Below are 17384 nucleotides of genomic sequence, written 5' to 3' on the forward strand. Positions count from 1 at the left end.
GATTGGCAGGTACAACAATTCTACCAGCTGCTTCCTACTGCATTTAAGTCAACAGCTGATCTTATGCCTTTGTTTATGTATCAAATGCTGCTTCCATAAGGATTAATTTGAAACTTTGAGACCCCGTGGGGTAAATTCCTGGAAAAATTCTTGACGTGATGTTGGCACTCACATCTATGGTCTAATGACCATGCAAAATTATAAATTTATTGCTTCAGCCTCCAAGGAGGTGTTTGCGCATGACGAAATGCAATACATGACGTATAAGAGCTTTGCTTGCTCCACTCAATAATTTATTTTACTTTTTATGATGATAGTGTTGTTTCATATTTGTCTTAGAAGCTTAATTAAGTTTACACCAGATTGCTTTTAGATGCTAACGTTATTCTATATTTCAAGAAGGGTGTCTTTTTTATGAGAACTATTTTTAGATTTGATTTTTGAGCCGATAAAAACTTCATCCCATACCGCCTGCTTTACCTAAAACTACAGAATCCTATCAAAGATTTAACTATGAAGGAAAACACTTCAAGAAACATAACTTTGACATTTAATGTGTATAGGGAAATAGAAGAGCTAGTAAAGGGTAAACGAAAAAAGTAGGCGCAAATGTTAGCTAACATACGATTGTAAATGTTTAAACACAGCTTGTTAAAAATTTATATATGTTTCGTGTACTGTACATATGGTACTGTGGTGAGGTAAGGGTTTTTTGCATAAGGTTAATAAAGCACACTTTTCCCTTTGTTTAATTAGACGTTAGTGCCTAATAATATGTTGGATCTAACATAAAATATTCAGCTCTTTAACTGACGACTTACACAGTTAATACAAATTAAGAAGTAAAGCAATAAAAGTTTGAACCAAAAGTAATAATAAAATATCACGAAACAAATGTATTATTTTTCTCAGTATTGTTGTACCTTATAAGAACATTTTATAGCGTACGGTTCTACTAGAGGCTTGAGATTTCCCTAGCGGGTAGATAGTTCCCTGTGGAGGAAAGCCAATGGAAATATTGTCAATAGTTTATATGTCTTGCAATCGTAATAACATCCGATCACGTAGTTTGACATACTAATAGAGACTCTATTATAGTTAATCTTATTATTCAGTATTATTTTGTGAATATAAACTCAATGTAGCAAACACAAATGTGAACAATTTTAAAGGGCTACATTATATGTTTTTTCACGAGTAGGCTTACTGAGTGTTTTCACTTACTTAGTGTTTTGAAAGTAAACATGTCGGCCTAAACAAAACCCAGTTTAAACAACGGTAGGAATCGCATCCATTTAAACTAGGAACTATAAATATATATGTATATATGATACTTTTGAGGAATATTTTTCTTATCCTACTATCCTACAAGGAAAGAATTAGCTTTATTACGTTTCTTATTAAGATAATTGATAAATAAATTGTTGGAGTGAGGGTCCATCGTAACATTTAACTGACCTAAAATAACAAGATTATCTAAAAAAAGATTATCTGTTGTAGCTGGACACGGAGCTATAGGTATTTTACATGTTTTGCGTTTCAACAATCAAATATTGTAATAAGTAAACACTTCTAGAGTATAATAAAAGAGCTACACTATCATTTGTGATTTGTACGATTCAATTGTAGCTAACTCCAAGACTCGGGCAATAACCTGTATTAACGGATTATAAGATTAACTCTCCGGAGCTTAACGGACTCATTCCCGATCTTCTTCAGCACAAGTTTATCTTTAATTTACTTTTCTCATCCAACAGACAAAAGTGACTGTTAAAGATTGAATGAATTATACTAAATTGCCTTTAGCTGTGATCTGTCCTTTAGTTGTGACCAAATTAATGGTAACCTAACCTAACCTAACTTAACCTAACTTAACCTAACTTAACCTAACCCAACCTAACCTAACCTAACCTAACCTAACTTAACCTAACCTAACCTAACTTAACCTAACCTAACCTAACCTAACTTAACCTAACCCAACCTAACCTAACCTAACCTAACTTAACCTAATCTAATCTAACCTTTTTTTGGCCATTTTGACGCTAACTCGATTTACCGACGCTTTTCCTGCCGTATCTCCGTTAATAGTAATCGGATCTTGAAAAATCTTGCATATTCTTGTTCAGTTCACTCTACCGGTTAATTTGAGTATACACATGACTAATTTCCGCAAAAGTTTGTTTTTCGTTTTTCCGGGGAAAGATCGATATAATTACAAAATTAATTTGCTTTTGTTTGTATTACAGATAGAAAGGAATCACATTACAGTGAGTTTCATCATTGAAGACATAAGGTAGCGTTAAAGCATTTGCGTTAACTACTGTACGATAAATAATATGTAATACCTTATTTCTATAGTGGGTGAAAATATATAATTTAGCTTGGTATATAATTAAGTAATATGTGATTTCATAGCCACTTAAAATGTATAGTGGCTTACAATACCTTCATAGTAATCCTTTGTTGCCCTTTTGGCAACTAGTTTCTCACTTCATACCTGGAGACCTTCCGATGCTCCAGAAAAACCGAAACTAGTTGCCAAAAAAACAACAAAGGCTATCTATATATTAATAGGCAAGCATGTTTCTTTAAAACCTTTTTTCTCAGCTCGTGTGTATCGTAGGGAAAATCTACGCCTACCGTTAGAAAACTATTTTCCTGTAGGTGTGCAGAATCCCTTTATAAATTAAAATAGGATCAAAAATAAGCACAAAAAATGAATTTGAAATTTTAAAAAATTAACATGGGTTTTATGGGTTGCTATGGTGATGACAAAATAACAACACAATATAAACAGAAAATCAAAACAAATGGAAGACATTCCAATCACATGTTTTATTTACAGTGTGGGATGAAAATAGAGAAGTTTGTACAATACATACTTTTGGTCGATTTTTCGACCACGGGGCGTGCTCTCGTTTATATAAATAGCAGGTATGGTAAACCACTATAAAGTAGCTTATAATACAGTAATCCGGAGGCTAAACATCTCTTTGAAAACCACTTAAAATGATCAGAAGACTTAAATGAAACTAATAAAGGGTTCACTTACTAGATCTATTCGATTTTTTTTATAATTATATGAGTTACATCAATATACATTATCCATAGGAGTTTTTGAATTAAATACAAATTAATCAACCCAATTCATTGTTAAGAAACTGCGAGTACCTTGTTCAACACTGTAAAAGTTTATTTAAAGTGATTATATTTCTACTACCAGTAGCCAACAAGAAAACTCAAATTGCTGTATTGAAATTGAGGTTACCTCTCGATATCTAGACTTGATTTATGTTATAAAAAATGTCAAATACGAATTCATTGAATATTTGCTAAATTATATCACTTAGTCCAAAATAGTTATGCTCATATTTATGTATCATAAACAAATTTTCCTTATTATTTATATCGAAATCCTTGATTATTATTGATCTAGGTTTCTCAAACGCACATACAAATTATGTAAACTGTTTGAAAAAATAACCATAAATAAATTGTCTAGTATTAGAATTTTTTAATTGAACATTTTATTTTAATTAACATAATTCTGCAATACTTTCCAAAGATAACTATGTCAACAAAATGTATAACACGCGTTGGATAAAAGAGCCACAGGTGGAAAAACTGAATTTCCCATTTGTGGTGAAATAGAAGTGTCATTTTGGACAGGCGGTATGAGTGAAATAACTGTTTGTACCCGTGGAAACTGTTACTTTTTGCAACATAGTTTTAATCTCTTATCACAAAATGTAAAATTTGAGCTAGGTATATTAATAAGCTTTTGTGAGCTCCAGCATACGGTTGTCCAGTTAAAGGTCGATACCTAGTGTGAAATTGAATGAGTTCTTGTAAGATTGTTTAACTGTCCGATATGTTGAAGCAGAAAATATGACAATGAAGCAACTACCATGGCGCCAATCAAAAATAACCGTTCCCATTGCGCTCGATTGATGTGAAACCTCATGTTGTATAGATTTTTAGTAATCGTGGTATAGATTTAAATCAGTCATAAATCGTTAAATACATTTAATTTTCGTATCATTAGATAAGTTAGAGATTGAGATCGTGAATAATTAAAGTCGATACAACTTTAAAGAATTCCCATTCAAACCAAAAATGAAATGTTTACAACGAAATGTGATGAACATGTACATAATGGAATTATAAAAAGCTAAAGTTGGTTTGTATTAAATTACAAAATTAGCGATTTATTTTTTTTTGTTTTTTATCGTACAAAATTGCTTTAGCTAGGAATAGGTAAATACTCTTTGAAATTTCATAACTGGAAAACAGGAAATATGTGTTTTACGAAGGAAGAATCGCAAACAGAAATTATAGCTAGTTTTAGCTAGAAGTAATTTTTAATTAATTTCTTCTCCGAATTCAAAATCCCCGTGTATATTTAGCATGTTTTTTTGAATTTCTTTAAATTAGTCACTCACGAGTTTGTGAATACAGTACATTATATTTGAATACAGTATACAACTTACTATTTCATCATGTAGAAAAACAAAGAGTTGGGTGGCGAAAAGAATAAGAACGAGATCTCAACCGATCCAATTTCAGTATGCAAATATTCTGTTTTGAATCTTAAATTTAATCAACGATTTCAATAAATCTTTTATTTTTGAAATGTGTAAACATTAATGTTATATTTCATAAATTCACTGACACTATTGACCATTATAGAATCATCTTTTCAATACAAAAATCTTTTCGTAGACACATTGGTAAAAGGAGGGTTAATTTATCAATATTCAATACAAGGATTGTTTAGGGGAATATTAATTAATTAAATAAATGTGTTATACTTCATTAAAGGAATCATAGATAATGAAAGATTGGGAGTTTGGAAAAATACTATTATATATACAATTTATCCCTTATTTAGTTTTAAAATCAATATTCATAGTGCAAAGCTGAATGAATTAAATACAACTGTTTTGGAGTTTCATACTAAAACTAAAATCACTCTATTAAAACATACGCAACATTTTTTTCGTAATGAAACTATTTTATTTGTAGTAGGCCTATTTATCTCTTTGTAGAGTCAAAACTTGTGCGTTTTGTATCCACGAACATAATGTTTTAATTTCATGCAGACTTAAAGCCACTCTTGACTTTTGGTCTTTTGTCGCCCTGAATGAACAAAAGGCGAGTGAAAAATCTTACAGTCAAGAAACAAAAGAAGTTTAACATTTTTGTTTTATACTGGCGTATAACGTCATGAAACTAGAAAAGTATATTTTATATTTTAACAATGTATGAGTTGGTTGTATCGAGGTTGTGCAGTGTACATTTAATAGTTAATAGGCTAATAGGTTTTGTGACAAAAATAAAATAATGTTCAGAAATGATTACTTAAAACAAAGAATACGGACCTTTCGGTTTTATGAGTAAGGTTTTTGAACAGTTTTTTACATGAACGGTTTTATGTACAGTATTTTATGACTAAAAAGATTGTTCACAACATTTAAAAATAAAATCTGAAAAATACATATGCACCTATTTTAACAATTATAATATCTTGTTGGCTGACGATCGGAATTATTATTTAGGTTACATGATAATTAATTTGATGTTAAATTTCATCTTAAAGCCATCAGAAATGATTCTTCCTCAGCAATAGTAACTAACAAAGACATAAGCAAGCAAACACATTCAATTTATTATTTGGGTAAGCAATTTTTTTTGTAGCTAAATTGCTTTATTAGCCCGTGGTATTTTCTACTACGACTGGAATAGGTAAATAGTTTTGTGGCAAGTATCAGTAATTGATAGTTTAATTTTTTTAATGTTTATTGTTTGTATCTTTTGTCCAGGGTAATATATCCTGGAATCTATTTAACCGTTACTGTGAAAAACGAGGTTTTTGTTGTTTCCCCTTGGAATGAAAATCAATGGTAAAATCGTAATGTTGTTATTCTTAATTGTATTTATCCTTGCATTTTCCCTCTCATTGGTGATAAGGAAACGAGTTTAAGATCAATTAAGTTATTTTAATAAAAAAAAAACTCCATATATCCTTAAAAATACAATTTTGTGATCTTTAGTCACCATAATCATCGTTTTGGGTTAAATTGTAATCGAATGTTAAGAACAAAAATTAATATACACAGTATATACAGTACTTTGTGTCCTGTAATTTTTAAGCAAACCCTAAACATTGCTTTGTAATTAGTTTTTCGCATAAAATATGAAATTACATATAAAAAAGCACGTCTAAAATATAATTTGACTTGCTTACAATTCAGATCAGAATCATGAGTTGGAAATTTACTTCTCACTTTGACGGTAAATTTGACATAAACAACCTTTTTTAATGCGCACCCTGATACTTCTCTTATGAAGTTCTGGATGAGACACGAAAATAATGTTCCCATTGTAGAACTGTGTCATACAGAGATGGCTGCGAACTAGCCTCACCCCATTAACCCTGCATGATGGAACTTCCATGTAAGATTAATTAATCATGCTCAATAAGATGAGCGTGACAGTTATTGATTAATTCCTTAATTTCAATTGGGTGCAGCCTGTACAGTGATAATGATTTTGGTAAATTGACTTAGGGTTGGTATTTGTTGTTTCAATTTATTTTACTACTTGTTATTTTCACTGATTTGATATTTGTTTGAAAAAAGTTGAGTATTTCACGAGGAATTAGATTATTTTTAAGTATTTTGGTTAAAGTAAAACCAATTTTAATAGCTGGATACACAAGATTACAGAAAATTACACACGAAATAACTACTACTTGTCTGTTGAGATTATTTGATTACTGATGTCTAGCTTTATAGGGTTGTGATAACGTTCTTTGACACATAGTCTAAAATATTACTAACATAGGATCAGGTGTAGGCTACTGAAGATGTAAATGAGTAAATTGTGGTGTTGGTCTATTCGTCACAGTACGTTTTTGACCACCTTAAATTTTGTTACCTTACAATCAGAAAGTCTGAAAGTTAATCTGTTTGTTTCAGACGCAGTTGCAGTATTTAGATGCCACGCTTGTGCCTCTTTTAAGGTAAATATATTTTAAATGTCATCTTTACAGTATTATAAATTATTAGAGTGAATAGAAAGGCATACCATAATCAACAAAACTTGTGTCAATTTTAACCACGAGTCAAATATTTTCAAAGCCCCCTTCTTCAAAATATTAGTTCAAAATAGCAGGTAAAAAAATGTTATATACAACTCTACGTAGATGATATTTAGAGAGACTCACGAAATAGGGGTGAATTTAAAAAGCTTTTCTCCACAAAGCGATGGATAACAAAGGAATTGTTCTCTGAAAGGGGTTTTCTCTCAGTATTAAAATGCAAGTAAAAAACAACGTTTTCAGTTGCGAGCTATGGATTTTATTCCTAAGCACCTACATTGTTAGAAATATTGGTAAGGTAGATAAAATAGTTTTTTGAGCCCGTATTTCCAAAGCATGTAAAAGAACATCAAAGCATGGATGAGTACGGTGATGTATTCTTTATAAAATATTTCCCACTCGCAGCAACAGAAGGGATTTCTCGCTATTTGTGAACTAGCCTTGCAAAAACATCACGTTTAAATAAATTAACTTTAAACCATATATAGTAACTTTGTGACAATATGGAAAGTTCATACAATCCCGCCCATTTGAGTTGGACACATTAGCTAATAAAAGTCAATTAAAATATAATAAGCAAACTCCTAAGATACTATTAAAATATAGAATGACGTAAGTTGCCAAAAATCGTATGGGTCTTATTTAAAAAGACTAACCTCTATTCCCGCGTAAATCGCTCCTCAGGGGTGTTTTGGCGCCAAATAGGTATCAATCAAACTTGTCGTTTACGTTTAAGTTTTCGCTTTGAATTTTCACGAAGTGATTTAGTTGTATCGTCTGAAAATACATTGCATCTTTTCGTGTAGGCCTATACCAAGAATATTTAAGCATGTAGTTGGCATTTTTACCTTGTTGGTACACTTTGTAACACAACACAATAACTAGGATATCAAGATTTGAACATTATTATTTAAGAGGTTCTGATTTCCGTACTACGCCAAAACAAAGGTACCGTCTTTTAAACGCGTAACAACAAATGCCCTTAACTTAAGGGGTTATAAATATAGTAATCATTGAAAGAATTCGAACAAGCCTTAATTTATAGATAAATGAATTCTTGTTTGATGAACTACGCGGGAAATTTCTTTAGAGATCACTTAACTTTTCAAGCTCAAGTTGTTCAGCATTTTAAATCATTGAGACGCCGGAATATTATCCATAGTATGATTTGGTTTCATGAGGAACGTTTTTCTTTCTAAATTTTTCATTAATAGGCCTACTCACAAACGCTCTAGACAATATAATATTTTTACACCAAAAGAAGTTTGATGGCTGTTCTCTATGACATACATTTCTCTCTGTTATCTATGTTTACATATTTTTTTTTAAATAAAGAGTTTGATCTTCCTCAAAAGTACACAACAAATTGGGTTGAAACGGGCATCATGCATACGAAAAAGGTTGGTTACAATAAACCAATCACACTTAAAATTATTATCAAAACCAAGCTATTTTTAATGTGAGAAATAAAACTCCAACTAGTTGTACTAAAATAACTAATGTGTAATAAAAGTAGCCTATGTTTCGGGGTTCAATTAAGATAAAACTTACATTATGTACTCATAGATTTTCCCTAATAATTTTATTATAGGGGCACACTAAAATCCTGCATCTTTAACTTTCATATAACCAACTTATATTACTTATATCATGGTAGTTCCATAACAATGAGCTAGGCTCTCTAAAAAGATGTTGAATATATTTTCTATATACGGAACTTTTCAGTCCGTAAATGTAAAACAGCTCACAACAGTCGCAAAAGAGTCGGAAGAAGCAAACATTAACTATGAACGTCTCAGACACTCTCAGGCCTTTACACTCTTGAACATCAAACTTTCAATTTTGTAGAAAAATATTCCGTTTACATTAGCTTGAAATGTTGTGTCTCGGTAACTTAATAGGAATGTGTAACGATACAAAGCCTTATAAATATGACATAATATTTTATGAGATAAATTAGCAAAAATTGTATTTTATTCGTAGTAGCCTGGAGAAGAATCGTCAGGGTTGCCGAGTGGTTATAGGCCTACTGTTCGCGTTAAAATTACTCGAGCAAGTCTAAACGAAATAGTTTCTAGAAAAAGATACCATTTGTCATCCGGCTATTGAATTTTAATGCTAACCAACTTAAAGATAGTTTACAGTAACAATAAAAGAGAATTTACCTTTCCTTCACAAAATAGGGGGAAATTCTAATTTCGTGGATACAAAAAAATTAGAGACCAAATAAAAAAAAAATATTAAATGATTTTCTTTTCAAAGTGTTATAGTTAATTTATTTTACAAGCAAACTATAACATGTATATAATCCACTAATATTATAAGTGAGAAAGTTTGGATGTATGGATGGATGGATGTTTGTGACAAGTAAACGCGAAGAATACCTACAGGGTTTAAAACTTGATATGATAATAGCTTACATTCCCGATTAACATGTAGACATATTCTTATCTCAAAAATCCTTTCGGGCTCCGCCCCAGTGGCTCTGGAATTTACTGTGTTAACCTTTTGAGTAGCCTATTCATATTTAAAGGGAATTTTTAGAATTTCTTCAGCAGTTGAACACAAGTTAGTTCTATGATATTAGGCCTAAATAGCATTAAAAAGTGATAAGATTTACCAACAGGGTGCAGTACTATTATTTTTTTTTTGCATTTATGACGACAGCTAATTTGAACCAACCAGCAACAAAAAGCTGTGGTACAAAATGAGAAGTGTACTTTTTTCTATGGTTTAGGTGCAGTGGCAGAACATTATGGCTATGGTAGATGTGCTATACTATAGCACAGCGTATAAGTTAAAAGACCAAATTTTCTTAAACCGTGTCCTCTCCCATAACTGCAATAAGCATTTTAAACTTGTATGCCAACCCCGTACGAAGGACAGGTATTCTGCTAGTATAATATATATATAATATAACATATATGTATATATAAAAGCATAGACAAAAATAAAAGTTACCCTAGAAGGTACATACAGTGTCAGTTCAAGTCTCGTAACTGATCGTAAGTGAAGCTACTAGAGTTAATCAGCTGGGAGTAATTCAATTCCGTCTCTTCCTTGTACATTAAGCTAATTCTCAGCAGCAGAGGCACTTTGGATCAGCTGATTATTTTATTATAGCAAAATAGGTTTATACATAAACTATGTTTAGTGCAGGAAAATAGTGTTGGATTCCAGAATTTTAATTTATCAGGCTGAAAATTGGTGGAAATGTTGTACGTACAGCTGGGATCATCATACTAAAATTCCCAAAAAATCCCACTTGGGCAACATGCCGCCATCTTGGAAAATGGCCGCCATAATGGATTTTCCCCTTGTGTCACATATTCAAGCATAAAACCACTCCTAATTGTGATAAAAACGTGCAGTTTCTACAAAATTATTTGTCGGGATGTAATTAAAATATTTAGTGCCATTATATATAGTTTTGTTTGGAAATTGAAAATTTTTATGCTAAGAGTTAAACAAAAATAATTGGAGGGTAATACTGGTCTTGCATTCAAAATTGATTTAAGACCTCTTTTACTCATCAGGGATAAAACTTCTCTGATTAAATCTTATAGAACAAGTCAAGGCACACAAGAATATGTAATTATATTAGTTTTTGGTCTATAAGTATGCCGTCATATTGACGCTGGACATGTGATTGCAGCCTACGTTTTAGACCGCATCATGGTAGTGACGTAATAAAATTATGTAAATGGAATTAAATTACTTATAGTAAATAAACAGTTGTATTAGTATTACTTTTATAACTTATTTTTATTTGATACATAATATTTTTTCTTTTTTATATAAACAAAAAAAAAACTGAATATATTCTGTTTGACAATTGATAAGTTTGTGAGTTATAAAAACGATTTTCTTTGATGTGACTTTTTCCTCTTGCTGCAAAGTGGAATGGAATCATTTGCATGTCGGTTGGGTTGACTTCCCGGTCAGAACGGAACTGGGTTGGTAAATCAGGTACATTAATGTCCCCTTCTTCATTAATTTAGTACTGATGTGGCATTGATCCCGTGACCACAACCGTTGGTGCAGTAGATACACAATCGTGAACAAGATAACCCATTTTCAGACACCCACAATACCTGTTACATCCAGTCTTACATGCACATCAAGTTGAGGAGGTTGTCAGGTAAAGGGGCATTGAAGTAGGAATTGGAGTAAATGTACCTATTTCGTTCTTTTTCCATCCCCACTCTGTAGATGGAAGAGAAACCCCTAGCCATTCTTGACCCTGGTGGTACACTCTAAGGTTGTGCTCTCTAGCTGCTTCAGAAGTTGGTAGAAGTGTTGAAAGGTCAAATTAAAAGTCAAGACGTTTTGATATTACTTTCAGGTACTGTTTGTATCGAGTTCTTTTGAGTCCCTGACCGCTTTTTGCTCCATATATATTGCTACAAGAAATTCCTATCCAGATTTGACGATTTCCATCTGTGTGGATTCCACCCGATTGAACACATACACTGGTTGGCAAAGAATTGGTGATTTCTCCAGAACATTGAATGCTTGTATCTTCCCTTTCCTGTAGGTTGCTGACGTGGTATCACAACCGGACATAGAATGCGGGAAAACAAGATGCTCGTTGACATTGTCCATAATATTCTGCAGTGCTGTGGATGAAAATATCTTTTGCTAATGAGCTTTTGAAAGTGGAATGAGCATTAAGATATTTTTGTCAGGGTCAGTAAGGGTCAATAACAGGACGAATGCCTCAGTGTTCTTTCCAACAATTGCAGAGTTATTTCTTCTTTGGCTAGTAGGATGATTGTTTGGACAATTAGACGGTCTGCATCAGCTTTCGCATGGACCGCTTGTAGGGCCTATTCAGTTTCTGTTTAGATGGCTTACTAATTGATCAATGAGCCTTGTTTTGTTGGTTGCGTTGGCTAAGAATGGATGCTGCTGGGATACCACTTGCACCAGAACCAACAAGAACTTCGGCAGATGTCGCTTTAAACGTTCTCCTAAAGCTGGGTTTTCCTAGGCGCGGAAGCGGAGAGAGGAACGCGGAGAGCGGAATTGAAATTAACATGGCATTCTGCTCCGCTTCTAGGAAAACAGTAACATTAAATTGCCTAAGACAAGTGGAGTCCACTCTCCGCGTTCCTCTCTCCGCTCGCCGATTCCGCGCCTAGGAAAACCCGGCTTAACGTGTTCTACATCCTTCATCGTACTTTCCTGGAATCAGTCGAAAACAAAAATGACTTGATTTCCGTAATGTTTTACAATGTATACGCCTTACAAAAATGTCAGATAAAATAGCCGGTTTTTTGCCAGACTACCATGTGAAGAAGATGCCCACCATCTATCACAAGGTTTGGAGCTAGTGGAAGACAATCCGGAGGAGGACACAATTTCTCCCTCATGGTCCTGAACGCAGCCTTGTTGGGTTTTCTATCGGTCCCATCGTTGAATAATGCTGTTGGTAATGGTGCCAACTCGTATTCAAAACATGTCTACAACTGTTAATCATTACGGACAAGACACATAATTTGATAGAATAGCTAATTTTGGCTAATAGGAATAGTTTCACCCCGCACAACGACCACATTTCCCATGGATAAATGTGACTGTATCTTGTCTGATCTCCTAAAGGGTTTTAATGTGGAAACATATCCCCTTACTTCAGCATGCTGCATGAGAACTCGTTTCATTTACAGCATTCTATTACAGTCTCCACCACGACGCGGTCTAAAACATAGGCTGCAATCGCACGTTCAATGTCAATATGACGGAATACTTATAGACCAAAAACAAATATTATCACATTTTCTTGTGCATATTGACCTGTTCGAAAAAATTTATGCTGGTAAGTTTTTCTCCCGATGAGTAAAAGAGATCTTAAATCAATTTTGAATCCAAGACTAGTATTACTTTTAAAAACATTTTTGGTTATTTTTTGCATAAAAATGTTAAATTACTATACACAATTATTTACATTGGCTCTAAATATTTTATTTACATCCCGACAAATAATTTTGAAGAAACTGCACGTTTTTATCACAATTAGGAGTGGTTTTATGCTTGAATATGTGACACAAGGGGGGAAATCCATTATGGCGGCCATTTTCCAAGATGGCGGCATGTTGCCCAAGTGGGATTTTTTGGGAATTTTAGTATGATGTTCCCAGCTGTATGTACATCTCCACCAATTTTCAGCCTGATAAATTAAAATTCCACTATTAGGCTAAATTTTACACTTTTTTCCTGCACTAGTTCCATTCCCCTAACACTATTTGATGTTAGTATATAAACATAAACATAATTTTAAAAACAGGTTTCAATCAATGCTACATGTTTAGTGTACATGGTTTATTATACACGTGTAGATCATCACAATGTCATTAACTTTGAGAAAGAAACTTTTTTTAAATACTCTAAAATAATGTTTAAAGCTAAGACAATTTCGTACAACTATAATAGTAAATGACGTTGTTTGAGCCACCGAATGTTAAGTATTACTATGTGTTTCTTGTGGTTAGAGTAGAAACACTCAAGTTAAAACTGCAGGATATTTCAGCCCGTCTGTTCAATATCTGCCCGTCACGACATATCACGAACATGTTTTGGCAACGTAGAGTACTTTCGTAATCTTCCCTACAAAACGTACAAAGCAGACACATATATCATTGGGTCACAGACTTTTCATATAGTTTTTATTCTTAAGTTTTTAGGTTATTTTATCATGTGATGAAATCTTTGATTCAGATGGCTGGGGGGGGGATGTTAAGGCATGAAATGATTTATGTGCAAGTAAACAGTTTTACCAGTGTTATTCATCATAAATATTCTGCGGGCACGACTATATTATTTTGAATATCAGAGTAGGGATTGCTATGTAGTTTATCATTATGTTTATTATCATGATTAACATAGTGTTCATGATGACTCTTCGGTTCAGAGGTGTGATTTATTTATATTTATTCATTTATTTTTACTCAACCACGTCATCAATTTAACAACTTTTGAAATTATTTTGTCAGTTATATAGCTGTGTTTTCACTATTATCAACTCTAGGACAAGTTTTGATTCGTCAATCTTGAAGGGCTCAACCTTTGTAATGACATTTCCTGTTTTAGTTTTACATATACAAAAAAATAGTTGATATGACATGATATTACGGTATCAAATAAGTCACTTTAAATTGTTGATATAAGACTTTGATGAAATAAAACTTTGTCAGTGGCTATTTTCACTAAGTATTTCTTCATTCTAAGCCCAAATTTTATTATTTAACACGCTAATGATACGTGTACCGTAGGTTACATGGGTTTATAGATACAGTTTTTTATTTAGTTTTAGGTTAATTAAGTAGTTTTAGTACTGTAACATTAAAGTTCAAATGTTATGTAAACCCAATACAAAATATTTTAACGAATATAAACACTACAAATTATGAAAAGTACAGAATACGTATATATTGTAGGAAACAACAGAGGAACGAAAAACAATTGCTAAAAATGGTTAAGCAAAGAACAAAGGGATACATGAACAATGACTAATTGAGGATTGGAATGTAACCTGTCCTTAGAAATTGGTACAATTATTTTCACCACTAATTAATGGGGAGGGGAGACACACTACAACAATAAGATCACCTTTAAAAGAATTTACTTCAAATCATCGTTTTCAAACGTTATTTTTTCTCAAAGAGTGTTTGAATGTGTCTGACCACAAGACCAGTAGGGTAGAAAGTTAGCAGTCCAGTTTAATCATTTCTGAGAGATCTGCCACACTAACTACACTGAAGACACGAACGTTGACCCCTCATCAGATAAGTGCATTTGCTTATACACGACTTCAGCTCATGCGATGAATAAATACTGCGTTGAATCTTTTAAAATCCACAGCAAAATATAGGTAACTTCGTCGCACTAACTATAAATGAGATAATAGTTTTTTTCAGGCAATATAAATCTGTTATAAATACATCACTCTCATCTATATTTTTAAGGGCTTGCCAGATATGGAATATACGATGCAACAATTTGTATACGAAGCTAATCATGTAGCTTTCACCATGATGGAAGAAGTTTTCACGTAACAGTTAGAGGGATAGCATAAGTGTAACATAGGTAGCAAAATGTCTAACATATTGAGGCGATAAGAGCAACAGGTGCAAAAACTGAGGTTTCCGTTTCCAGTGAAATATAAGTCAGATCGCCATGAGTGAAATAACTATTAATACCCTCACGGAAACAATTACTTTTTACAGCGCGGTTTTTATTTCTTACTTCTGTTTAATATAGATGATATTCTGTTCAAGTCTAACAGGAAATGTTAAGCATATAGTTAAGACAATAATAAGATCACATTTTAAATAGGTTTATATGTGGGTTATCAATAGCAAAAACCGGATACAATTAAGATTTATCATATTTTTACACAGTTTAATTTTTAAATAGACCTTTTGTAACTTCAAATTTAGCGAAGAATACAAAAGTTTCTTTGATGGAATTTTTCTAGTTAAGCGTGTCTTTTAGGAATGAATCTTTTTGTCACAACGGTTTTCCACGTGCCACAATGGAATGTATTGTTATTTCCATTCACTTTGTCAGACAAAATCATATTGTCATGGATAAGAGCAGTGCACTTCATTATTGGATTGTATTTTGGGATATACAAAGAGTCGGTAAAAAGAATAAGTTTTAAATTTCATTTGGTCAAATTGGAGAATGCAATTGTTCTGTTCTATACGAGAATTAAAATAAATCTGTTCAATTTCATTTTTGTGTGAGATCAAACCCAAAACTTATGCTAAACAATATTTTATAAATCGGGTGATGTAAAAATAAAGTAAATGTACGAAATACAAACTCCTGGAAGAGTCTCGAATTTCAGAGAAGATTCTAAAAAGTGTTATTTCACGAGTATTGAATGACAAAAGAACCGTAGTCAGGACAGAAATATTTTTTCTGTTTTAGTTTATTGAAAAAAATTAATATCTATTGTTTAAAATTTTCGTTTATTCTCTATCGTCCACTTATATTGCTAAACGCCTATACATGAATGTTGTGCCACCAAACATCTTAATTTATTGTATTTTCATAATATCATCCTAAACAGTGTAACATAGTATAACACGATAAAATGTTTCACGAGTTTGTTATAAAAATCCCCGATAATTTGCAATTAAAAACTAAGAAAACTCAATGTTAGGAAAAGTTCTAGGGTATCACTTCGATTGATTATAGCAAGGTGTAAAGAATGAGCTGTTAAACCTTGGAGTATTTTTAAATGATGTTATCTATTAACAGTATTTGAGGGTCTTGACTCGTAACATGAACTCTTTGGAAAACCTAATCACGGATACTTACCATAAGAATCTCAATTTTAAATCATAGGCGTTTCCACATGATTTTAAAAACTTCAACTAGGGATGGATAAAAGGAAAATACAACTACAAAATTAGAGTGAAAAACTTCAATTTTGAAAAAAAACTTTATAATGATATGTGTTACCTAAATCAGTATGGGTTATTCATGATTTACTTTTTCCCGCTAAAATATTGCTCCTTCGGGGATGGCTTGGCGCCAAATGGGCATCCATCACATCTGTCGTTTACGTTTTGCTTTGAAATTCCCTATAAATATTTAGTTGCATCATCCAAAATACTGTTGTATAATGTATAAATCTGTTCTGTTTGTATGAGATTTGTTTGTAGCATTTAGTATTCGAAGTTGATGAATTAAGCAATAAAATCCTGCCCAGATAAAACATTTAAACAATTTGACGACTTCAATATCAAATTTCTTGTGTGATGTGAATTTTGAAGGGTAAAAACACATGCGCTTTGTGGAAATAGGATTGCATACAATTTGAACCAAAATCAAGAAGGAAGATGTAAGGAAATCTCAAGTCGTACACAGGAAATACAATCGTGGCGCAATCTTGTTTGCATTCCTCTAGAATATATCTCATAACCAAGTATCCTGGTCCAAATGTTGTACATATTGCCTAAAATATAAATACCAAAGACACTGCCAATTAAGCCACTGTCAATTAACTTTTGCCTAAGTATGTTATAGACAAAAATAGGTCTTAATACGATTAACATTTTTGCAAAATCTCAACGTTGTATCTCAAACCGTTTAGGAGTTATTAAATCTCTTGTAAAAAAACACATAAATAAAGACAGACGGAAAACTAGGTACCACAGACCCATGTTCCTACGGTGAAATGTGTTTGTATTTACCTAAGCAATAACGCTATATACATGTGTCCAGAGAGTTACGGGACACTCTGTATATACTATAACACCTTTTACGAATA

This window comes from Macrosteles quadrilineatus, unplaced genomic scaffold, assembly GCF_028750875.1.
Source record: "Macrosteles quadrilineatus isolate MER2022 unplaced genomic scaffold, UCM_ALF_1.0 Scaffold_2__2_contigs__length_208266976, whole genome shotgun sequence".
Taxonomy (NCBI): domain Eukaryota; kingdom Metazoa; phylum Arthropoda; class Insecta; order Hemiptera; family Cicadellidae; genus Macrosteles; species Macrosteles quadrilineatus.